Consider the following 24,198-nt stretch of genomic DNA (forward strand, 5'->3'; position numbering starts at 1 on the left):
ACTATCCTTACCTTCCATGAGACTATTTACAATCGTAGGGGTGCCTCAAATAAATATACACAGATGTGGGGCGCATGGATTGCTTCGCCCCATAATTATTATTGCTAACTGTATTGCCATTTATTTAGTTTCTGGTTACAAATGTCACTAGTAGTTCATTGCTGTAATGTTAATTACATATTTAAGGTATCTTGGCCTGGCAGGGCCAGAGGTTTTGTTAACAGCTACGTTTTTCTTAAGACTTTTATTAAGGAAACAATCAATATCCTGTTGCATATGACACTGTTGGCATGCCCCTTACTGATATACCCTACCAGGGGTGTAACTAGAAATCACCGGGCTCTCCTGCGAAACTTTGAATGGGCCTCCCCTACCCCCCACCCCAGGTATCCAATTAGGTGCCCAGGGGCACAGCGCATGAGGGGGAAGCAATGCAAGCACACAGCGGCGGGGAGGGGGGCCCACTCCTCCCTCCCTCAGCTTCGGCTCCCCCATCAGCACTTCCTCCTTTACTCTAGCAACGGGCAGCAGCAGCAGGCATAGAAAAGGGAACGCAGACACCTCTGCATTCCACTCGCTGGAGGTTTTGCTTCTATCAGTGCCTGACGCTACTTCCTGATAAACCGGAAGTAACGTCAGACACTGATAGAAGTAGAACCTCTGGTGAGTGGAACGCAGAAGTAAGTGCCTGCTTTCCCTTTACTATGCTCGCTGCTACTGCCCTTTGCTAGAGAAGGAAGTGCTGAAGAGGGAGCCGAAGGTGAGGGAGGGGGGGAGCGGGCCCGCCTCCCCACTGCTGTTTGTTTGCGTTGCTCCCCCTCATGTCGTGCGTCCCCTCCTTCCCCCAAAACGGTCCCGGGTGGGCCCCGGAGTGGCCCAGCCCCCCCCCCCCCCCCCATGGTTGCAGGGGCTGCAGCCCCTATTGTTACGCCCCTGTACCCTACTTTTCTGTTAGTACTACTCTGGTTTGTATCTACCCTTATTATGCGTGATGTAGCATAATTCTCAGGATTCTATACCAATTAAACACATTGCTACAGAAAGTGACACTTCTGCAGTACTTTTATTATCTTGACAACCTGTGATTTATTTTTATTTTATTTAAATTATATATTTATTTATTTTATTATATATGTTGTTGTTCTATTTTACTTCAATAAAGCTGTCATTTTAAGAGTGCCCCCCCCCCCCCCCCCCCCCAAAAAAAGGGACATAGCAAAAACATCTCAAAATTGCTCTGGTGGAGGAAACCAGGTATACAGTGCTGCCAATAATTATTCATACCCCTGGCAAATTTTTACTTAAAGAGACACTGAAGCGGAAAAAAAAATATGATATAGTGAATTGGTTGTGTACTATGAATAATTACTAGAAGATTAGCAGCAAAGAAAATATTCTCATACTTTTATTTTCAGGTATATAGTGTTTTTTCTAACATTGCATTATTCTATAATATGTGCAGATTACACAACACTCAGCATTCAAAATGAGTCTTTCAGAGCAGTCTGTGAAGTAATGACCTCTCCTCTAGTAGAGGAAAAGTAAATAGTCCAGGAACAGTTGAGATAATAAAAGTCAGATAACAGCCCTCTCCACAACTAACTTAGTCGGAGAGCTTAATGGCTTGTTTGCATAGAGATAACAAGTGGAGTTTCTCAACTCTTCCTGTACTGGAAACAATTACACTGATGTATCTGATCTTAATGTTTTAATTCTTAGCTGTGCTACACATACAAATCATAATATCATCATTTTTTTTTCGCTTCAGTGTAAACTGAGAGGGACATGGATGTTTCCTTTTAAACAATACCAGTTGCGGGGCAGTCCTGCTGAGCTCTTTGGCCGAAGCAGTGGCTGAATCACACACCTGAAACAAGCATGCAGCTAATCCAGTCTGACTTCAGTCAGAGCACCTGATCTGCATGCTTATTCAGAGGCTGTGGCTAAAAGTATTAGAGGCACAGGATCAGCAGGAGAGTCAGGCAACTGGTATTATTTTAAAAGGAAACATTTATATCCTAAGTTTAGGTTCCCTTTAAAGTTACATTTATTCAACCAGCAAGTAATTTTTTTTTTACGGGAAATGACATAGTTGTCTCCCAAAAGATAATAAGACAATGTACAAGAGGCATTATTGTGATAAAAAAAACATAGCCATAACTTCTCCCTTATAATAACTTCAGCCATAATGTCTTATTAATACCTATCAACACACTCTGGACCGGCACCACCGTAAGTAAAAAAGGTAAACCTAGTGCTGCCAGAATGTCTCTGCTTTGACAAAAACAGCCATTGTTAGTTCCCCTCTAGGACAAGTGCAGCCATTACAACCATGATAATAACAAGCCTAGGTGACTCCTCCCCCCAAAAAGCAGAACACTATTAGAATCATATGGAATCTGGCATATTTAAATTGATCCTTTAACCCTCCTGGCGGTTAATTTTTTTTTGCCTATTTAGGCAAAATCCTTTTTTTTTGTTTTTTTTTTTTGTTTCATGTAAAGCTACCAGAGTGGTAGCTACATGAAACACCACTAGAGGGCGCATGTGTCCCTCTAGTGCGATCGTCGCCGGCATCAATAGCAAACAGGGGAACGCGTATATAACGCGCTCCCCTGTTTGGCTTCTCATGTCGCCTTGGCGACGATCGGAATGATGTCATGGACGTCAGCCGACGTCCTGACGTCAGACACCTCCGATCCAGCCCATAGCGCTGCCCGGAACTCATTGGTCCGGGCAGCGCAGGGCTCTGGCGGGGGGGGGGGCCCTCTTTCGCCGCTGTGTGCAGGCGATCGCCGCAGAGCGGCGGCGATCGAGCTGTACTCGCGGCTGGCAAAGTGCTAGCTGCACGTACAGCATTTTAAACTGAGCAAATCGCCCCACCAGGGGCTGAGATATCTTCCTGCGCGGCATAGCCCGAGCTCAGCTCGGGCTTACCGCCAGGAAGGTTAATTGATTAATTTAATGGATTAAACTCTACTGCTATTTCACACCTGTCCCTCTTTCTTGGTGTTCATCATGTAATGAGTGATGTCATCACATGGTGAGTAGGAGTGGGCAATGATTTTGAGTTGATGCAGCATTATGCAAATCCTGTATGGAACTATATGTAGCTTCAAAATGACCCAATCAAATCTTGCCAAGATGGAATTGTATTGGTCCATTTTGCACAGTTGGTGCTGATCACTAGGGATGCAAATACAGTGGTGTGAAAAACTATTTGCCCCCTTCCTGATTTCTTATTCTTTTGCATGTTTGTCACACTTAAATGTTTCTGCTCATCAAAATCCGTTAACTATTAGTCAAAGGTAACATAATTGAACAAAAAATGCAGTTTTAAATGATGGTTTTTATTATTTAGTGAGGAAAAAAACCTCCAAATCTACATGGCCCTGTGTGAAAAAGTGATTGCCCCCCTTGTTAAAAAATAACTTAACTGTGGTTTATCACACCTGAGTTTAATTTCTGTAGTCACCCCCAGGCCTGATTACTGCCACACCTGTTTCAATCAAGAAATCACTTAAATAGGAGCTATCTGACACAGAGAAGTAGACCAAAAGCACCTCAAAAGCTAGACACCATGCCAAGATCCAAAGAAATTCAGGAACAAATGAGAACAAAGTACTGTAATTGAGATCTATCAGTCTGGTAAAGGTTATAAAGCCATTTCTAAAGCTTTGGGACTCCAGCGAACCACAGTGAGAGCCATTATCCACAAATGGCAAAAACATGGAACAGTGATGAACCTTCCCAGGAGTGCCTAGCCGACCAAAATTACCCCAAGAGCGCAGAGAAAACTCATCCAAGAGGCCACAAAAGACCCCAGGACAACATCTAAAGAACTGCAGGCCTCACTTGCCTCAATTAAGGTCATTGTTCACGACTCCACCATAAGAAAGAGACTGGGCAAAAACGTTCTGCATGGCAGATATCCAAGGCGCAAACCACTTTTAAGCAAAAAGAACATTAAGGCTTGTCTCAATTTTGCTAAAAAAGCATCTCAATGATTGGCAAGACTTTGGGGAAAATACCTTGTGGACCGACGAGACAAAAGTTGAACTTTTTGGAAGGTGCGTGTCCCATTACATCTGGCGTAGAAGTAACACAGCATTTTAGCAAAAGAACATCATACCAACAGTAAAATATGGTGGTGGTAGTGTGATGGTCTGGGGTTGTTTTGCTGCTTCAGGACCTGGAAGACTTGCTGTGATAGATGGACCCATGAATTCTACTGTCTACCAAAAAATCCTGAAGGAGAATGTCCGGCCATCTGTTTGTCAACTCAAGCTAAAGCGATCTTGGGTGCTGCAGTAGGACAATGACCCAAAACACACCAGCAAATCCACCTCTGAATGGCTGAAGAAAAACAAAATGAAGACTTTGGAGTGGCCTAGTCAAAGTCCTGACCTGAATCCTATTGAGATGTTGTGGCATGACCTTAAAAAGGCGGTTCATGCTAGAAAACCCTCAAATAAAGCTGAATTACAACAATTCTGCAAAGATGAGTGGGCCAAAATTCCTCCAGAGCGCTGTAAAAGACTCGTTACAAGTTATCGCAAACGCTTGATTGCAGTTATTGCTACTAAGGGTGGCCCAACCAGTTATTAGGTTCAGGGGGCAATTTCTTTTTCACACAGGGCCATGTAGGTTTTGAGTTATTTTTCTCACTAAATAATAAAAACCATCATTTAAAACTGCATTTTGTGTTCAATTATGTTATCTTTGACTAATAGTTAATGGTTTTTGATGAGCAGAAACATTTAAGTGTGACAAACATGCAAAAGAATAAGAAATCAGGAAGGGGGCAAATAGTTTTTCACACCACTGTATTTACATCCCTAGTGATCAGCACCAACTGTGGAAGACAGAAGCCTCACTGCCAGCATTTTAATTTAGGAGTTAGTAGCAGAGGGAGGTCAGGGGACAGAAAATGCAGTGACCTTGTTGCCAATGCAGAAGCCTAGCTCTCTGCTTTTAGAAGGTTCATGCACGGGACTTCTGGCTGCCAAGTTCTCTATCAGCATTTGGCCGGTTGAAGCACCTATGGGTAAAGTATATACCTCATTGGTCTACAGCCAAGAAAAAGAAGTTATTGTAAGTACACATTAGCACTTCATCAGAATGTCTGAAAGAACTTTCTTGGTAAAACAACTGGAATTCCAGGGAATATTCAGGGTGCATTTGGCGTGACTTGATGTAACTTTAAGATTCGTTTCTGTAGATTGCTCTGTTTATTTTCTAATTTCTACTTTGTGTCCAGTCAGAACCATTCTTTGCTGAGGGGTTTAAAAAAAGTGAGGTTAGGTAGGTTCTTTGGCATGGAACATTTAAGCAATATAGCATAGTGAAATCAAACTTTTTTCCTATAGGATAGTGAAACAATCTCAGTGTGAGGTGAATCCTCAATATTATATCCACCCATGATCACTTTCGCCAGCTTGCCTGACTGTGATATCTCTGATAATAGGGAAGAGGAAAGGAAGGAGGATGAGCGGGGGTGGCTCTTCAGAAAGAACATATACGTTATGTAGAATTAGCTATAATGAGCCATTGCAGTTACTTAATTGGTAACTGCATTCTGCTTTTTTGTTTGACTTCACCAGCGTACCTTACCCAGCATTCATTCCCTGGTGCAAACACGACTCATCAGCTGTTAATTAGTTGTTAACCATCTTTAATTGGATTCTCTAGCACACAGTTCTTGTGACACCTTATTAAGCACCTATTAAATCTTTGGAAATACTTATTAATAGAAGTGTACGTAAAACAACATATCTGAAGCTCTGAGAGCGCAGTGTGTGAACTTGCCTTGCAGATGGATTGTATGATAACCTGTTCCGCAGGAGAGTTTACTTAGAAAAAGAAATCAAGAATGGGAAAAACGTTTTCTGAGGCATATACACAAGCGGTATGCAGAGTAAAGTAAAGTTTTCTGATTTCTGCCATGTACAGTATGCAGACTCCATGTCCAGCTTGGATGAGTGGATCTTCTCCTTCCTCCTCATGTGACACCATATGACCAATTGTGTTCTTTCTGTGCATCTCCCAGTTTCCTAGCAGAAAATGGATACTCGAAAGTTTAGTGTGCTTACCGTATAGTCAAGGACTTTGCTTTGTCGTCAATGATCTTTGTTCCAATCTGTAATGAAAAGATGAGAATATGACTGGTTTGCCAGCAATTCTCTCCTGCTCAGAACTCAGTCACATTTTTTTCACATAATGTGGTATGCAATGACACCAGGTACACTTCAGCCATTTAGGTCTTATCTGTAGTATGACAACACATTTTATTTCATGCCATTTTTGACTTAAAGTAACGCATGCCACTATCATACCTTTCTGTTGCTTTCATTACCCTCTTGGACTATTGTATAGATGTAGTAAAATACTATGTTTGGTAAACCAGTGTTGACAGAGTGTTGGTGGATTTGGTGAAAAGACGTACGCACAGGGAATACAACCATCCATTATTAATATTTATGTATAATAGTGTTGACAGATTAATTATGCAAATATCATTAGTGATAAACAAACATGTTTGCTGACTGTTAAGTGGTTTTCCCGCAGGGCTTTCATCACCGTCTATTAAGAGCTAATATTAGGGACCGGAATGGAGAAAGCATTCTGTGCAAAGGGGTGTGGGTTTAACAGTTGAGAAAACAATGACAGAAAACATGTTTAGTCTTGTAAAATGCAGGCCTTGTTCATCCTATCTTTTCCACCCGGCATTTTGACAGACTGAACAGCAGACTGAAAACAGATGGGTAAAAGAGTGCAATGATTTTCTATGTGCGAGTGCACATTTATCTATTCTGTTTTTGTTCATTCCGCTACTTTATAGAAAAATCTTGCTGCACACAATGTTCCAAACAGCGGGACAAAGTCAGACATAACGAAAGTCAATGGGAGTAGGTTTCGTGCTGGTTTTGAAGGAAATACAGGTAACAAACCTCCTGCCATTGTATTTTCATATTTTCTTAATAAAGAGGTGGTGGTATATCAGCATCCAGTGCTGCAAAGTGTTAAAAGTAAAAAAATGAAACCAACAAAATAAAGTGACATTTCCATTAAAAGGGAACTTTTTAAATTGTCTTAACTTATGTACTAACCATTGTAATTCTCAAGGATTTTCTTATCTTAAAAACGATATAAAACACTAACCCCCCCCCCCTCCCCCCAACCATTCACTTCTGTGCACTACTGAATGGACAGAAATGCATAGCAACACACATATAATCAATCAGACAAAACAGATTACCACAGAAGACCAAAACAGAAACTACAGTTACATCAAGTCCTGATGGCCTGCCACTAATGTTAGTACATAGGCAGTTAACTGATAAATAGCTGAAGGCGCCCAAAATGATAAATTATTCCAAACTAGTTCTCTAAATTAGTATACCGGTAATAGTAAACTAGTCGTACTCGAAAGGAGGAGGTTCATGGCAAAAGTCTAAAAAACTTTTTAATTTATTTGCACTCGGGAAACCGCATTTCGCAATGAAAACTGCTGTATCAGGTCAAAATATGTACCTTTAAAGAGTACCTGTAAGGATAAAAAGTGCCCCTATGGGGTACTTACCTTGAGAATTGGGATCCTAATGAGGCTTCTCCCATCCTCTTCAGCCTCGGGGATCCAGCGCTGGCAGTTCCCGAGAGGCGCATTAGGAGCTTTAGCGTGTGGCATTATTTGCCTATCCGCACTCATGTGCAGGCACAGTACAAGCTTCCCCTCTGTTGGAAATAGCTGAGCCCGATCGGGTCTCCTCTACTGCGCAGGTGGCTCCCGCTGCCAGGGGCTGCCAGCACTGGATCCCTGAAGCTGAAGAGGATGGGAAAGCCTCATCAGGATCCAGAGGCTTCACCCACCTGAAATAAATACCCCCAAGTGCACTTTTTCCTTTACAAGGTTACTTTTAAAAAAATTAAAAATTCCCGACACAATTTACACTTGCTGCATTTGCTCCGAGAAACTATCAGAAACATAGTGCGATTGCACAAAGAATCATGCAAGCCGGTGTTGTGTCTGATCCTGCTGCCTGTAAATTTGTGCTGTCCCACATGCGCAGTTGGAGCCTGTGGCTGCCACATTTCTTGTTCATTTGTGCTGCTGCGCTAAACACCCCAAATATCCCCGCTTCCACACATCCTACACTCCCCAAATTTTCAGGGTAGGGAGGGGACCCCAGAACTATCTCTGTGCCAAATTGCAGCCCCCCAGGCCCAGCTGGTTCCCAAAATAGGTTTCTGTAATCAATCTCGGGAACCAGCAGGGCTCGGGGACTGCAATTTGGCACAGAGGTAGTTTGGGGGTCCCCTCCCTACCCTGAAAATTTGGGAAGCTTAGAAGTTTAGGAAGCATGGAAGCAGAGATATTTTGGGGAATTCTATTTAAGTCCTCACTGAGCATGCATGATACTCAGTAAGGAAGGCAGCTTCCGGGCAGCAGGATCAGGCATAACATTCTGTCCAGGGAAAGAAATGAAGCATGCTAGTGGGGAATGAGTACCGCGATTTACATGTGAACCACCGTGCTGCTGCGATTGGCCCATTTCCAAAAAAAAATTGCCTGCTTCAGTTTTTCGAACATCGCACACAGAGAAACTCAGTATCCAACATGGTTCGGTCAGGTTTCATCTTGGTCAGTCAGTTAGCACAAGTCAGCCATACATCAGAATTTTGCATTGTAACTGCTCTACTGAAAAGGCTGGTAGAATCTGCCGTTCTTGATGACTGTTTGCACCCTTTGATTGATTATGTGGAAACATAGTGGTAATCTTGTTAGTGCTAGGCCTCATACACAAGAGTGAGATTAATTGCTTAGGATCAAAATATTTGACTACTTTAGGTATTAGTTTCATTTTCGGTGCAGTTATTTTATATGAAGCAATTGTTAACAAGGAAACAAATCTCTTGATTATCACATGATTGTTGTAATTTGTTTACTCATAATAGCTTTAGTTGCCATGATATGTTTGGGTCAAAATGGTGAAATCATAGGGCTGATATAAGTTACAGCGTTATGTACCGTAGATATCTTATATCAGTGTGACTTTATGTAGTTATGGTGTTTCTGGATCCCCATAATCTGGTGTATGTTTTCATATGTTTCTGGTGCTGTATGTTTCATTCTGAAGTTTATGTATGAAGGAAACTTCTGGGCATTATGTTTAGTATTGAAGGTATATGGAATTGTCCTATATTCAATATGAAAGAGACATCTGATAGCATGTTAGTTTTGGAGATACCAGGTGGTCCAGAAACAGTGTAGGTAAAATATCTGACTGGTATGTTTGTTCAGGAATTCCACAATGAGACAGAATCCAAGTTGACGGTACCATCCAAGCTGTATATTTATTTTTGCAACTCCAGAGTATTTGAACATATTTGTTCTGGAGTTCAATGGTTGTTGAGTTACCTGCATGGAAGGGACACATGTTGAAGTTGATCCAACAAAAGTATCTGGGATATCTGGGCTGTATGTGTTGTGCTTATGTTCTGGAATGGAGTAGCGGTAACAAAGGGAGGTTGTTTGACATTGAGGCAAAATGTATCTGGAGTGATGGAAATAAAATGGAGCCACACTGATGATTCTGGCCAAAGCAATCAGGCAGTCTTCAGGAATGAAAAGCAAAAATAATCTTAATGATTTGATATAAGAAACTGATTTGTTTTTTTCTCTAGTTTTGTTTGCACCTGCCTTGATAAATGAATCCCTGTGAAATTTGTTGTGGAAGTCCAGGATGCTCTCTTCGCCTGACACACCTCTTAACGCCTCATTACAAAGTGTTGCTTCCTGTGATGTACCACCTGATTGAATCTAGTTACTTAGAAATTGCTTTTAGATCCCTTCCATCTACTAAGTGAAGCCTCAACAAAAGTGACAATTACATCTCTGAAGTGACACAATCTTCCTGGAAGGTTATATGACCTCCGAAATCTCCTCTCCACTCAGTCTACAGGTTACAAGTAAAATTACTTTTCTGCATAGGGGGATTTGAAGACTATGCTAAAGATAAATGGATTTTTTAACCGCTGAGGATCACATTCTTCATCCAAAGCAAGATGGGTCTTCTGCACCTACTCTCCTACTCTTTCAAATGTTCATTGAAAGCCAACATCTAGAGTATAGTTGCCCATTAATAGTGCAATTTTAAGTGAATGATCGTATTTTCCATAAGATCATTCAGATCAAAAGAAAAGATCACATTTAATTGATCCACCGTATTCAACTATTCCTGATATCGAAGCTAGTTGAGATAGTATCTGTGAAAAAAATCTCCCACGGTAATCAAGCAGCACTTTAAAGGAAACCAGAGGATCAGAAGAAAAAAAAGTTTTGTACATACCTGGGGCTTCCTCCAGCCCCATGCGCACGGATCGCTCCCACGCCGCCATCCTCCACTGCCCGCAGCTCTGGTACCGGGTCCCATAACCTCCTCCAGTCGCAAGCCAGTCTGTGCAAGAGAAGTGCACCCTCTATGTATCTCTCCAGCAGCCGCCGAGAGATATGCAGAAAGCGCACTTCCTCTTGCGCAGACTGGCTGCGACTGGAGGAAGTTAAGGGACCCAGTACCAGAGCTGCATGCAGTAAAGGATGGCTGTGTAAGAGCGATCTGTGCACATGGGGCTGAAGGAAGTCCCAGGTATGTATAAAACTTTTTTTTTATCTCTGGTACACTTTAAGGAAACAATAATGCAATTGTTTAGGATCGATTGGGCCCACCGGCGTCTCTGTTTTCATACAATACGATCGCAATAACCTAATCCAAAATATGATTGTTCACTATAAATTGTACTGTTGATGGTCACCTTTAGATGACATTTTCCAACCCATTTTATGCCCTCATAAAATCCTCAGGAATGGTGTTCCTTTGCTGAGGAGGCAAGAAGTAGTAGAGCTGTTGCCGTTGGAAACGTGGATGACGTCTCTTTTTGAATCAAGAAAAGTGGATGACGGCATATGTGCAGGTGTTCCAAGATATGTAATTAGCAGTGCACATTGCCACCAACACAAAAGCAATGATATCTTTCCTCTTTGCTCTGTTATCACTTCCTGCTGGGTTGCTCATTGTCGCACTCTATGTTTTAAGTTCTATCTTCTTTGTCTTCCTCTGCTTGTGCTGTCATGTTTATAGAGGCCACACACTCCAAATTCCTAATAGCGGCATCCAACCTGCATCTGTGTGAGACTGTGTGATAAGGAAAATTTGTAGTGCTATGTAATTAAGTTTGAGATGATAATTTATATTCCAAAGCTTGTTAACTTCCTGGTTTGTGTTTATAAGGAAGTGAGCTTGCTGTTGCTGATGTGGAACAGCATGTGAATGAGGAGGTTCATAAAAGGTGCATAAATCACCAGGCAATGTGTGGTACTTTACCTGAGGTAGCTGTATTGGATCCGAATAAATCACTGCATCTTGTGCTGGCCATTAATGCAGGAGTTCACCCAGACAGTTCTCACATGTATCACAGCTGTAATGGTAGCTTTCTCAGGAGTGGGGTATTGTTGCCTGGGGTAACATACACTACATTGCCCAGGTGCTTTATTTATCTCCACATCAGCAATATGCCTTCTATAGATTAGGAGTATATCAATTTGGATTTGGACTTGAAGTGAGGGGGATATGGAGGCAGCCATATTTATTTCCTTTTAAGCAATACTAGTTGCCTGGCTGTCCTGCAGATCCTGTGCCTCTAATACGTCTAGCCATAGACCCTTAAAGGGAAGGTTCAGGGTGGCTCTTAAAAAAATAAAAATGCCCATCCACTTACCTGGGGCTTCCTCCAGCCGTGGGCAGCCAGGACGTGCCCTCGGCGCCGCTCCGCAGGCTCCCGGTCCCCTCCGGTGGCCGACCCGACCTGGCCAGGCCGGCTGCCAGGTCGGGCTCTTCTGCGTTTCAAAATGCGCCTCACGGGGGCGCGCTGACGTCATCGGACGTCCTCCGGGCTGGCCTGCGCAGTACAGCCCGGAGGACGTCCGATGACGTCAGCGCGCCCCCGTGAGGCGCATTTTGAAACGCAGAAGAGCCCGACCTGGCAGCCGGCCTGGCCAGGTCGGGTCGGCCACCGGAGGGGACCGGGAGCCTGCGGAGCGGCGCCGAGGGCACGTCCTGGCTGCCCACGGCTGGAGGAAGCCCCAGGTAAGTGGATGGGCATTTTTATTTTTTTAAGAGCCACCCTGAACCTTCCCTTTAACAAGCATATGAAGATCAGGTGTTTCTGACATTGTTGGCTCTGACAAAATAAGCTGCATGCTTATTTCAGGTATTATTCATGCACTACTGCAGCCAAATAGATCAGCAGGGCTTTCAGGCAACTGTTATTGTTTAAAAGGAAATAAATATGACAGCCTCAACATTCTTCTAACTTCAGTTGTCATTTAAAGAGACTCTGTAACAAAAATGTCATCCTTTTTTCTACCATCCTACAAGTTCCTAAACCTATTCTAATGTGCTCTGGCTTACTGCAGCACTTTCTACTATCACCGTCTCTGTAATAAATCAATGTACCTTTCCCCTGTCTGACTACTCGCCCTGTGTCTGGAAGGCTGCCAACTCTTCCGTGCTGATCTGTTATGCACACCCATCTCCAGGCCCCTCTATGCACACTCCAGTGTCTGCATTATTTACATAAGCCAGCAGAGTCTCTGCTCTCTTATCAGTGAGAGAAGAAAGCTGGATAAAAATCCTCCTCTGTTAAGGTGGCCATACACTGGTCGATTTGCCATCAGATTCGACCAACAGATAGATCCCTTCCTGATCGAATCTGATCAGTGAGGGATCGTATGGCTACCTTTACTGCAAACAGATTGTGAACCGATTTCAGCCTGAAACCGTTCACAAACTGTGGTGGTGGTGGTGCTGCTGACGCCGCTCCCCCCCCCCCCCCGCATACATTACCTGCTCCGCCGGTGTGAGTCCCCGCTGTCACTGCTGTCTTCTCCGCTCTGGTCTGGTCTCCGGCATACTTCACTTCTTCCTGCCCGGCAGGAAGTTTAAACGGTAGAGCGCCCTCTACTGTTTAAACTTCCTGCCGGGCAGGAAGAAGTGAAGCATGCCGAGACCAGACCAGAGTGGAGAAGACAGCAGTGACAGCAGGGACTCGCGCTGGCCGGAACAGGTAATGTATACCCGCTGTATTGCGTTGGTCGTCGGGCATTCGGACGCCGCTATTGACGCACTCCCGACCCGCCGGCGATCGAGAAAAATCTTCCGCACGGACGGATCATCGGGAATCGACGGGAACGATCGATTTTGGACGGAAATCAATCGTTCTGTCAGCGGTGTGCGCGGCGATTTCGCAGCCGATTCCATCTCTGTGATCGAATCGGCCGTATATCGGCGGGAAAATCGTTAGGTGTATGAGCCTCTTTAGGCTGTGAAAGGAGCTGGCTGACACATACTGAGGAATTACAGACAGGGCAGAGATGTCTGCAGGAAGAAACGATCAGCCTGTCACTAGTATTTAGTGGATGAGAGCTGCAGGGGGACAGAAGGTAAACACACAAATGATCTCTTGAGATTCAAAAGGAAGGCTGTATACAGCCTGCTTGTGTATGGATGCATTTTCTATGTGTGGACATACTGTACATCAACCTACTTCCTGTTTTGGTGGCCATTTTGTTTATAAACAAACTTTTTAAAACTGTTTTTGACTATTTTTAATGCGGCGGGGAGCGGCGAAATTGTGACAGAGGGGAATAGGAGATGTCCCCTAATGCACTGGTATGTTGACCTTTGTGTGATTTTAAGAATACAGATTCTCTTTAAGTATTTGTGAGACATTTTCCTGAAACCTGGGTTTCCACTTGAAGGATCTCATTAATTGATACCTGGGATGTTTAACTTACTTTTTGTCCAGTTGTGACACTTTATTGATTGAATATATCCTTATTATGCATGGCTGAGAACTTGATATGTGTTTAGTCTCTTAGAATCTGCTCAGAACGATACACTTATTGTGATAAATGAATATTTGGTAATACAATTTATATTAAATGATATATAGTACTTTTTGAAGGCTCTGTTTATGGGTAATGTAGAACTCCTTTTTTGATCAAGGGAAGGTACATCTTCTCATGGGGGATTCTCAATGGCACATTACAGCTGCCAGAATAGTGGCATGACAGTAGGCAGGCCAGCATCTTTGTATACGTCCTTGCCAGCAAATATGTTTGAAAAAAAAAAAAAGTAAATTTGGGAATACACCATAAAGGAGATCTTCCACTCTAGAACCTGTTGGTAAGAGGTACAGAGTAAATGATGCCTACCGTATGTGGCAGCTACATAGGGAAAAATAATTAACTTCATTTTACTTTGGGACAAATGTACATGGACTTGTGTATTTTAATTTTACAATTTATTGTCATGGTTGCCTTTTAAGGACTTGCAAATCACTGCCTTTTCCTCAAAAACAAAAGTTTGCCTTCTTAAAACAGAAGATATTTGCGATAATTTAGGTTGGAGTGAGCATATGATGTCTCCCACAATGCATCACTGTAAGCCAACCACACCTCCAGACCCACTGGAATGCAATGATGTGTCAGCTTGTTATACTGTATGTACAGAGCCTCAATAATCCTCATCCTGGTTGGCACAGGAACAACAAAGGATGATTTGCATATTCAGCAGTGATGCATTGTGGGAGACATCATATGCTCACACCAACCTGAATTATCGCAAATAACTTCTGTTTTGAGAAGGGAAACTTGTTTTGCATAACATTTTACTAAGAGGGCGTTTTGCGCCTTTGTAGACCCTTATACACTCCTAGGAGTTCTGGTTCACTATGAGTTTGCTGGGTAGTCTGCAACTTTGGGTGTTTTGAAGTCCTACTCCATAGAGCCACATTAATCCATGCCTTTCACTGATGAGGATCAACCAATCCGAAACAGTCTGGATGTGGATTATTGTGGTGCTGTACATATAACAAGCTGGCACATCATTGCATTCCAGCGGTTCTGGAGGTGTGGTTGGTGTACAGGGACATACGTATTCACATTGATGCATTGTGGGAGATACCATATGCTCATTCCAAACTGAATTATCAAATAAGGTAAATACCTTCTGTTTTAAGAAGGCAAACTTTTGTTTTGCATAACGTTTTAGTAAGAGGGCTTTTTGGTCCTTTGCAGCCCCTTACACACGTCTGGGAGTTCTGGTTCCCCATGAGCTTGCTGGGTAGTCGGTTCTTTTTTCTTCTTAACTATATTCTGGCAACTAACCTAAACTTTTTCTCTAACAAAACACCTACTGTACCTTGAACTTTTATCTGAGCCTTATGCATGTAAATAATTATTGACACAAAGGGGACTGATACTCTAATCGGTGGTAAAGTTGCCATGCTCAGGAAGTGCACAGCAATTTTGCCGGTACGAACGCTGGGGCAGCACCGCCTGTTAACCTAATAGCACCACACGCCTTACCGGGAGAATGTGTGTGTTGCTATGGTAATCAAATCTGAGTAAGTATTTATAGCTAGTCAAGCAATGTGTGAAAAGCATAATATACAATTATGGAGAACGCCTTACAAATATATATGCTTTAGTGGGTACTTATGATGATGTTACCTACAGTAGGGGGTTCTTGGTCATTGCAATCATTAATAAAGGGGTCCATACTTCAATGTTGAGCAATACTGACTTAGGCTGTTGAAAGTTGTTTCAATGTATGTAAATTGACATATCACCTGAGCCAGGGGCGTTGCTAGCCCTAAAGATCAGTGGCATGTGCTCCGGATCTATTCTGGGGTGCCTTGGATGTCCCACAGGCACAGTGAGCTCTTGTGCCTCAATGGCGGGCATGCTGGGAGCTGTTGTGCATCATTCGGGGGTATGCTCGGTGTTTTGGTGCCTTTATATGGGCATACTGGGCCCTCTGGTGCCATGCTGGGCGCTGTGATGCCTTTATGGGAGCATGCAGGGAGCTGGGGTTCTTGGGTGGGGGCATGCTGAAAGTTGTGGTGCCTCAATGGGAGGCCTGTGGGAGCATGATTGGAGAGGGTCTATTAGAAGGTCAGGGAATGCTAAGCGGGGAACTGCCAGACAACCTGGCAGCAGCAGCAAGCCAGACCAGCCAGCACAGAAGCCAGATAACTCTGCCTATTTATGTGATTTGCTGCATTTTTTTTCTTATTAATCGAGAGGGGGCTTCATGCAACATTTTGCTGGGCAAGCCTACTTAGACCCATGTTAAGTTCATGTAAATTTGGCCACACCCATTTTCTGTCTGGAGTGCCCAATAGTGCCCCGGATCTCTTATGATCCTAACAACGCCCCTGACCTGAGCTACCAATAAATTAAAATTTAACACATAGTCCAGCTTAACTACAAACTGAAATTAACACTGTCCGGAAGCCTAAGGGTCCTTTTACAGTTGCTGTCAGTTCATGCTTCCCTATGGCCTCTTTCACACTAACTCTAACCTGGTCTGACCCCTGAGGCCGGTTCCAGACTATGGATTGGGTTCAGCGTTGCAGTACACAGTGCACCACCAAAAACAAGCCTTCAGGGCTAGCGTGTTAGTATGCAGTGATCCTCTTCTGGCCTACATCCAAACAAGAAGTGATGCTCGCTTGCGGTCACTTCCTGTTTCGGAAATACAGAAGTGTGCGGAAGTGTATTGTAAAAATACGTATGCGTGCCACAATGCCGCCAACTTTTTAACCCCTGCACTGCCATAGACTTACTGGACTTTCAATCCGCCGGCTGCCGCACGTTGCCATAGGTCAGTGCACAACCGCGCGGTAATGTAGGTTTGTCCGAGCGTCAGGGATGCGGCGGTTACGTCATTTCTGTCGCACTGGCTCAGTATGAAAGTCCCCATACACTTTTATTGACCTGCGGTGTGGTGTGGTAAAATTACTGCACCACCCCAGTGTGAAACCACCCTGATGCTTGCTGTAGTGCTGCTGGGCAGAGGGGAGTTCATGCTGCAGTACAGGTGGATGGTGTCACACTGCTTTTCTTACTCCTGTTGTAGCACTCTGCATGAGATATGTTTTGCAGTTTGCCGTTGCAATGGTCTTTGTTCAGATCCTCTATAAATCCTTTAATTCCTCTGCTGATAAACAAATGTCTGCTGTAAGGAAGATGGTGGCACCCCTGTCGCCGCATCAAGGTTTCTTTTTATATTTTCAGACCTTCCTGAGAATCGTGCTCTAGAGGCGGTGCAAAGCCTTCATTCTTGCACAAGGACACATTGCTGTCAAATGTGGAATTATTCCTCTTGTGTTTTTATTTTTCTTCTTGTTTCCCTGGTGATGAATTCCATTTCTGCCCGCAGCCACACACCCCGTTGGATTGCATTCCACCGTCACCTAATGCTGTCCCTGGCACCTTAAAACCATCAGAACATCTCTTCCCCTCCCCATGCAGAGCTATTGCTCTCAGCATCTCTAGTAAAGTCTACCAATTATGTTAATCACTAGGCAGCAATGTAAAGTATTTATGTCTTAAAACAAAAGGTAGTTGAATGAGACTGTTTACTGTACTCAGGATGTAACCCCTATAATGCCTAATTTCAGTGTGGAGAACCATTCAAATATATGTTTTCTTTATCCCTTCATTAGTCACACTTGAATTCAGGATCACAGATTTGGAGCACACCTTTAGGTTTTTGCACAGTATCTTAAATTCAGTTTATGCCAGGGACCCACTAGGAATTGCAAATTGCAATCGCTAGCATTTTGTAAGCGATTTCAGAAGCGATTCTCATGCTCCAATTCTTTACATTAGAGCCCAAATGCAGAGCTGGGACAAGGTCCTCCAGCACCCAAGGCTGAGACACCACTGATTGCTATTAGACTAAGAGTTGCCCCAGTGCCCCCAAAACCTTAATCTCTAGTTGCAGTCACTGCCATGTATCCCCTTTTCTTATGTCCCTTTGCTTCAAACACAATAGGGGAATGATAGCTGAGTGAGTTGTGTGCCCCGCCCTACATTGCGCCCTGAGGCTGGAGCCTCTCTCGCCTCTACCTCGGCCCGGCCCGGCCCTGCCCAAATGCTCACAAAATGCTGCATGTTTTGTGCTTGTGATTAGCTCTAATCACAATCGCTCTAGTGAGTTCACCACCATTCACTTTCATTGGCAAAGCGTTTTTGAAATCGACGGCGATTGTCGGCTATCCAAAAACTTGGCAAAAAGCGTTCTAGTCGATCCTGGCCCTAACACACAATTTCAAGGCATGGATTTGTATGGGTCTGTTGTAGAATTTTTAAGAGTAGCAGCCCAAAGTATGCAGTTACCTTATAGAGAAAAAACAACCAGGATTGTATGCTGTTGACTTTAAGTAACCTAAAACCTATGTACTAAAATAGTATATTAATGTAGGTTTTGCCTCCTTAATGCACAGCTTATGTACAGTGAGCAGCTTATAGACAGCTTATGGACATTAATGCACAGCTTATGGACAGTGAGCAGAGCCATACAATTCCTCTGAGATTTCTTGAGCAATGTTACATCCATTTGGAGGAAGCATGGCTTTAATATTACTGTTCCTCCTTCCCATTAATTTATTTAAAGTGTACCTGAGCCGAAGCTTTGGTACAAAATGAGATAAATGAGCAGCTACTGCGCCAGTGTGGCCGTGCTTGCGCACCTTCCGCATGACTGTGTAATAGGAGAGGAGCACTGCCCCGATGTGGAGGAGGGGCTGTGCAGAATAAGGGAGACATCGGAGCACAGAGGAAGCCTCAATAGAACCTTGAGGCTTCCCTCTGTTTAGTTAAATACCTATTTTTGAACCCGAGCTTCGGGTTCTACAAGGCCTGCACCTTCTCCCTAAAACAGTAATTTTGTCCTGTGGCAGCTGCAATGTAGAGGGCCACCCTCCACCTACAGCTTATATAGTGTCATATAGTGCTTCTCTGCTCATTCTGGCACAGTAACAGAGAATGCTTGTTATCAGCTGCTCTTCTGGGCATGCACACTGTTCGCAGAAACCCACATTCATAATTCATTACGTTTGTGTCACACTATCTGTGCAACCATGCCTCCTATAAACCCCAGTAGGGGAGAGAGGGGATCCCCCAATCTAAGTCTGTGCCAAATGTCAGACTACCAAAGGGGCTCCCTGTCACTCACTGCCTAAAGGGGCTCCCTGTCACTCATTGCCTAAAGGGGGTCCAGGCTGGCTACATGTACTGGGGACACTGGCTGTTTGTCATTATGTGCATTTACTGGTGAAAATCTGTCTCTTATTATGTGCATTTACTGGTGAAAAGCGGTCTCTTATTATGTGCATTTACTGGTGAAAAGCTGTCTCTTATTATGTGCAATTACTGGTGAAAAGTGGTCTCTTATTATGTGCATTTACTGGTGAAAAGTGGTCTCTTATTATGTGCATTTACTGGTGAAAAGCGGTCTCTTATGATGTGCATTTACTGGTGAAAGCGGTCTCTTATTATGTGCATTTACTGGTGAAAAGCTGTCTGTCATTACGTGCATTTACTGGTGAAACGCTGTCTCTTATGTGCATTTAGTGGGGAAATTTTGTCAGTAAAAATAATCTTTTGTCAGTAAATTTTTAGGTATTTGTCAGTAAAAAAATAACGTGAAAGGTTGGCAACACTGGCAGGCTGCGCGGCGCAACGGGAAAGATACAGGCAGCCCACCTCACGCTTGGGCTTGGGGGGAGTAGCCGACGACAGCGAGCGAGAGTAGGGTGGCCGCAGGCAACCATAAATACGCAGTGTGTGACTGCGTTGCACTCGCAGAGCCTCTCAACCTGAGTCAGTCCAGAGATTAGCAGACTGGCAGGCAGCCAAAGCCAGCCAGGAGCAAGCCCATGTAAGAGGGGTAGGAATGGGGTATCACATGCATGCGTAAAGAGGTGGAAGGTGTGGGTGTGATTATGTGGTTGGGCGCGGTTAATTTAAGCACTCCCATAGGCACCAGAGAAAATCTTGCACCCAGGTGCCAGGCACCCCAGGCTCACCCCTGTGTGCAGCAGCAGTGTGCGGCGGAGCCCAGCCCCAGAAGGTGGAGTCTTTTTGGCCAGTTGGACTCGGGCTCCTCGCTGCCACTGCTGCTAGTGTGTGCCTTGGCCCTTGCTGCCGCTGCCCGCTAGCACCTCCATAGTCCCCCGCCCGGACCCCCACCGATCCTGGCCCGGCGCCTTCTTCCAGTTCCACCTGCCATGAGATGGACCTCATGGTAAGCAGGCAGTAAGGCAGGCAGTCTATGTACTGCACTGCCTCTCTCTTTCTGACGTGGCTGCTGGGGGAGGGGGGCACTCTTTTTGCCCTGGGCTGGTTGTCAGAACCCACCATGGTGATGGTCTAACAGTGTGACTCCCTGGCTGGGGGTAGGGGGGCACTCTTTTTGCCCTGGGCTGGTGGTCAAAGTCTGACCACCAACCAGCCCAGGGCAAAAAGAGTACCCCCCCCCCCCATCCCCAGCTAGGGAGTCACAGTCAGACCATGGTGGGCTCTGACCACCAGCCCAGGGCAAAAAGACCACCCCCCTACCACCCACAGCCAGGGAGTCAAAGTCAGACCATGGTGGTCTGACGGTCAAACCACCATGGTCTGACTGTGACTCCCGGGCTAGGGGGGGAGAGGGTCACTCTTTTTTTCCCTGGGCAGGTGGTCAGACCACCATACTGTGACTCCCTGGCTAGGGGGCGGAGGGGTCGCTCTTTTTTCCCTGGGCAGGTGGTCAGACGCAGAGTAAAAAAAAATAAAAATAAAATAAAAATGGTGAGTTGGTTTCAAGAAGCCTTTTGACATGATTTCACTTAGCAGCTTTGATTTGGGTTTTAGTGAATTTCTGATGATATTTTTCAAATTCAAAATATTACCAATGGCTCGGTAACAGTGATTGAAGCCAGAGTGTTCATTATAAGATCACATTACCTCGTAGTGTGTATGTATCAAGCTTTAATGCCCCTGGCAAACAGTAACCAGCATCCCAATGGTGTCACCTGGCATTTAGTGTTGTCATATCACATCATTGTCCCTTCCAGACAGTTACTGATTATTATCATCATTGGGTATTTCTATAATGTTAACATCTTTCACAGTGCTTTACAGAGTCCATAGTCATGTCAGTAATTGTCCTTCACAATCATATCCTTAGCATAGCGAGTCCAATGTCTATAAAGGTGCTCATCAACAATACAGTTTCCTTCCTGATCGACAGGCTGATCTGGTAATTGCAATCTGTTCAACATGATCATTTGGGTCCACTAACTGGAGGGAAACTACAGACAATCTCATAATGTTTAGTGGGATCGTTCTGAAAATCTAATCGAGGGAATGATCAATACATTCATCTTTTGTTGTTGATTGGCTCCATCAACATTGCCCAGTCAGATCAATTGGCTGTTCAATTGGAGGAATTAGTTTTGTTAATGGCTGCCTTAACATGGTCTAGGGCCAATTTTGGAGGGAACCAATTACTAATATCTTCTAGTCGATACTCTCCTTGGCCTCACGCTAACATGATCAGTTTAAATCACTTCAGCCACTGTTATCAGTAGGCAGAATCAGAGGGTATTGGGAATTGGAAAGTCAATGAAAACCTGTGCTTTGGTCAGTTGCTATGTACACCGCAATATCCTGATTGTTAATGAGGTTTTGAATTGATCTCCTCTCTGTGGATTAAACCCAGAGTTCCTATTGTCAGCAATGGATAAAAAAAAGTGGATTAAGTTTAATTACCTTCCTTCTTCATGTTTTAATCAAGCTGGAGACTCAGTCGCACTCTGCAATCTGGGCTGCTCAACTACCTTGGTAACCGTCCGTTATAAAGCTCATCCTGCTGTCTCTGCATCTATTTTGGTCGCAGTAACATTTCCTGTTCCCGAGATAGTGAGCGCTGACAGACATGGTGAAATGGAAGTCATTACATGCTCCAGACTGCAGGAAACGTGTGACACGACTCTAGAGGAATCTGGCCCAGATCTGACTATCTAGATTCGTATTCAGAGTCCTTCCATATACTGTTTAAATAGCATATGCTGTATAATGCAGAGGGAGAGGGTGCCTCTCTGTGTGCATTTATTATTTAGTAATCAGTAATGTAATCTGACTCCTGTACAGTAAACTCTGATTGGCTGTTATGGAATACATTACTCTGTGGTCCTGAGTGAGGTACATTTCCTACACAAGAATGATACACGCTACACTTTTCTATGAAGGAATAGGTAAATTGCACTGCTCCCTGCTAAACTTTGCAAGATGGGAGGGAGTAGGAGCTGGCCCCCATAGTCCCTGGGGCTACCGGTATTTTTTTACGCCAGTCAGGGGCGGCGCCGGGGGGTGCTTGGGGGTGCTCGAGCACCCCCTAGAATTGTCCAAGCACCCCAAAGCACCCTCTGGAGTGAACTGACTTCAGGCTTCTGAAAGACGCCAAGTCAGTTCACACAGCGGCAGCCCGGAGCAGCAGGCAGGGCTACGGTAAGATGGCCGCCCGAAGCCCTGTTCTGCAGACTTCGAGTCTGCAGTGCATGGCTTCGGGCGGCCATTTTCCCGTAGCCCTGCTCTCAGCATGCAGGCAGGAAGTCTCGTGACGTCGGGAAGGAAGAGGATCGTGGGCGCGCGGGCGCTGCGCGCCACAAGGAGGTCGGGACAGGAGGTCGGGAAAGAAGGTCTTCTGGCTGTAGGTGAGTAAATGGGTTTTTCTTTTCTTTTTCAGGTGGTGCTGATTGTGGTCAAAACTGCTGAGGAAGGATTGTGCATATTGGGGGTCATATCTGCTACGGATTGTGCATATTGGGGTCATATCTGCTACGGATTGTGCATATTGGGGTCATATCTGCTACGGATTGTGCATATTGGGGTCATATCTGCTACGGATTGTGCATATTGGGGTCATATCTGCTACGGATTGTGCATATTGGGGTCATATCTGCTACGGATTGTGCATATTGTGGTCATTTCTGCTACCGATTGTGCATATTGGGGTCATTTCTGCAACCGATTTTGCATATTGGGGGTCATTTCTGCTACCGATTGTGCATATTGGGGTCATTTCTGCTACCGATTGTGCATATTGGGGTCATATCTGCTACCGATTGTGCATATTTGGGTCATATCTGCTACCGATTGTGCATATTGGGGCCATATCTGCTACCGATTGTGCATATTGGGGCCATATCTGCTACCGATTGTGCATATTGGGGCCATATCTGCTAACGATTGTGCATATTGGGGCCATATCTGCTAACGATTGTGCATATTGGGGTTATTGAACATGTTTTTTGTTCAAATCTGCTCACATTACGTGTATTTTCTTGAGAAAACCTGCACAATTATGTGAATTTTCTGGGGAAAGGGTCACCAAAACTTGGGCCCTCTGTCTTTGCGTTGCACTTTTAAAGGGAACCCAAGGTGAGAATAATATTGAGGCTGCCATATTTATCTCCTTGTAAGCAATACCAGCTGCCTGGCTGCCGTGTTGGTCCTCTGCCTCTAATTCTTTCAACCATAGACCCTGAACAAGCATGCAGCAGGTCAGGGGTTTCTGACAATATTGTCAGAACTGACAAGATTAGCTGCATGCTTGTTTCTGGTGTAATTCAGTTCACTACTACAGCCAAATAGATCAGCAGGGCTGCCAGGCAACTAGAATTGTTTAAAAGGAAATAAATATGGCAGCCACCATATCACTCTCACCCTGGGTTCACTTTAAATTACAGTTAGCCCCGCCCTCATCCGGTCATGACCACGCCCATTTTTCGCCTCACCGCAGGTTGTAGCCACGCCCATTTTTGCCGCGGCGTACGAAGGTCGTCAGCTCTCCCGCAAATTGGTCCAGCACCTGCATAGCACCCCCTAAAAAAATTCCTGGAGCCGCCACTGACACCAGTGCATGACACATAGGAACTAAAAAGACCATTTTGGACATCTTTAAAAATAGTATAAGCAAGGGAAGTTGATGTTTAAACATGAATTGATAAAATTGAGATACCTACGGAATACTGCGTTTCTGATTCGTCTGCAGCTCTGGTTCTGCTGTGCAGCCGCAGTCCGTATCGCCAAGCTGTGCCATGCATGGCTAGAGTGATTCAGCTGCGCACTGCATAAAACGGCAGCATGCTGTCCAGATTCGCTCCACTGTGCTGTCTGGATGGCAAAACACTTAGATGGGCAGCGTTTCCCCGTCCTTCTTGCATGCGGGAAAATGCTACAAATTTCTGCCCGCATTTTGGCACGGTGGAAATAGGGCCTTATATAATACTGGAGTTCACTGT

General features: G+C 44.5%; 1 protein-coding gene and 1 long non-coding RNA gene across 2 annotated transcripts in view; one reads left to right on the top strand and one right to left on the bottom strand.

The window, feature by feature from the left end:
- Positions 1-21,730, bottom strand: part of LOC137521318 (uncharacterized) — a 32,259-nt gene extending 10,529 nt beyond the window's left edge. Inside the window, exons 1-2 of the long non-coding RNA XR_011022094.1 lie at positions 21,665-21,730; positions 6,093-6,139 (exon numbers count right to left, since the gene is read on the bottom strand). This is a non-coding gene — a long non-coding RNA (uncharacterized lncRNA). The remainder of the gene's footprint in view (positions 1-6,092; positions 6,140-21,664) is intronic.
- Positions 1-24,198, top strand: part of LOC137521317 (opioid-binding protein/cell adhesion molecule homolog) — an 838,111-nt gene that overhangs the window by 565,118 nt on the left and 248,795 nt on the right. The gene's annotated exons all lie outside the window — the stretch shown is intronic.

The sequence above is a fragment of the Hyperolius riggenbachi genome, chromosome 6, assembly GCF_040937935.1.
Source record: "Hyperolius riggenbachi isolate aHypRig1 chromosome 6, aHypRig1.pri, whole genome shotgun sequence".
Classification (NCBI taxonomy): Eukaryota; Metazoa; Chordata; class Amphibia; order Anura; family Hyperoliidae; genus Hyperolius; species Hyperolius riggenbachi.